This window comes from Odocoileus virginianus, chromosome 1, assembly GCF_023699985.2.
Source record: "Odocoileus virginianus isolate 20LAN1187 ecotype Illinois chromosome 1, Ovbor_1.2, whole genome shotgun sequence".
In the NCBI taxonomy this organism is placed as follows: Eukaryota; Metazoa; Chordata; class Mammalia; order Artiodactyla; family Cervidae; genus Odocoileus; species Odocoileus virginianus.
Genome location: NC_069674.1, coordinates 47,433,527 through 47,435,761, shown reverse-complemented (window position 1 = coordinate 47,435,761; position 2,235 = coordinate 47,433,527). Strand labels below are relative to the sequence as shown.

The 2,235-nt window shown below is 38.4% G+C and overlaps 1 non-coding gene across 1 annotated transcript; it reads left to right on the top strand.

Annotated features, from left to right (window-relative positions):
- The first annotated feature begins 460 nt into the window (after positions 1-460).
- LOC139036686 (U6 spliceosomal RNA) lies at positions 461-567 on the top strand. The gene has a single exon (XR_011489516.1). It is a non-coding gene; the product is annotated as a U6 spliceosomal RNA (small nuclear RNA).
- Positions 568-2,235: the final 1,668 nt, after the last annotated feature.

Below are 2,235 nucleotides of genomic sequence, written 5' to 3'. Positions count from 1 at the left end.
AATTCAATTTACCAAGGATGCATGTTCTTTCTGTCTTTGCACTCTGCTATCAATGGTGTTGACATTAACTTCAGATTGATTTTTCTCACATCTGTACTTCCCGTAGGAATTGGGATTATTCACTTTTCTGAGATGGAGTGATGTGGAGTGGGAGAAGGCCGGCAAGGAATACTGAGCATCAGGGGATTCTGGGTAACTCCCCTCAGTTGAGATTCAGGAATGTGTGCACTTGATAAGCTTTATAATGGATGGGTAAAGAGCAATGTGAGCGAGTGTGTCTGTTTAGAAACTACAGTGTATCTTACTCAAAATCAGGGGTGCAAGGTCAATTGAAGCTGCATATTGGAAACAGTGGGGAGGTTAAAATTTAAAATGTTGATGCCTGAGTCTAATTCCCAGTGATTCTGATTCATCTGTCCAGGGTTGGAACACATATTAGAATTTCAAAAATGTTCCTCAGGTGCTTGCTTCGGCAGCACATATACTAAAATTGGAATGATACAGAGAAGATTAGCATGGCCCCTGCGCAAGGATGACACACAAATTCGTGAAGTGTTCCATATTTTTAGCAACCTAGATGCCCATTAGCAGACGAATGGATAAGGAAGCTATGGTACATATACACAATGGAATATTACTCAGCCATTAAAAAGAATTCATTTGAATCAGTTCTAATGAGATGGATGAAACTGGAGCCCATTATACAGAGCGAAGTAAGCCAGAAAGATAAAGACCATTACAGTATACTAATGCATATATATGGAATTTAAAAAGATGGTAATGATAACCCTATATGCAAAACAGAAAAAGAGACACAGATGTACAGAACAGACTTTTGGACTCTGTGGGAGAGGGCGAGGGTGGGATGTTCTGAGAGAATGGCATTGAAACAAGTATACTATCAAGGGTGAAACAGATCACCAGCCCAGGTTGGATGCATGAGACAAGTGCTCAGGGCTGGTGCACTGGGAAGACCCAGAGGGATGGGATGGGGAGGGAGGCGGGAGGGGGAATTGGGATGGGGAACACATGTAAATCCATGGCTGATGCATGTCAATGTATGGCAAAAACCACTACATTATTGTAAAGTAATTAGCCTCCAACTAATAAAAATAAATGAAAAAAAAAATGTTCCTCAGGAGAGTCTATTCTAATGAGTAGCGAGAACTGAGAACTATCTTATAGGATTGAAAGAAGTCCAGTACTCTTAGGAAGAATAAAACAGAGAAGTCAAACATAAGAGTAAGTTTTATTTTAATTCCTAATGAGATAATCATCATCATGATCATAAACATCTTGTGTTTATTAAGCACTTTAATTAACATAAGGTTAAAATATTTTTTAAATGAAAAGGCAAAATCAGACAACATACATTTTTACAGTGATAACAAAAATAAGGAATGAGAAATACCTAATACTATGTTACCCTCCTTTCTTTACTAATTAACAGCATATTTACCAGTCTTTGTACTTTCCAGTTGCCCCAACTCTTGAATCCACTCCTTTCCCTCTATCCCACTGTTCTTGCCTTAAATCGGCACATCACAATCTTTCACCAGTATCCCTGCAGGGTCTCCTAGCTGCATTTGATATTTCTGCCTTGTTCTTTCTTTCACAAAACTTCCAAATGAACTGTCTCTTAGTAAAGCTATTACCATATCAGTAATATTCTCCCTTTGCTCAAAAGAAGAAAAATCTCAAATTCCTTTGCTGGAAAAATCTCAAATTCTAATGCCTCTTCAGTATAGGCCAAATCTACCTTTTTTGTCTTATTTCACACTGTCTTTTATTCACGCCATGCTTTAACCAAATTGAATATCATGATACTTCATATACACACTTTGCCTATTTATCATTAACATCCTGCTTAAAGGACTTCCCTGGTAGTTCACTTGGTAAAGAATCTGCCTGCAGTGCAGGAGACTTGGGTTCGATCCCTGGGTTGGGAAGATTCCCAGGAGAAGGAAATGGCAAACCACTCTAGTATGGTTGCCTGGAAAATCCCATGGACGGAGGAGCCTAGCTTGCTATAGTCCATGGGATCACAAGAGTCGGACATGACTTAGCGACTAAACCACCATCCTGCTTACTTACCTTTTACAAATACAAGTATATCTCTCCTACTTTTTGAAAATTCACATTATGACACTTTTTATGAAAGGTTTACATTAGGACCAGTTTTTGCTAACCGAAAGAAATTCAAAGAGGATTTTTACATTTTACTGAAGAAAAAAG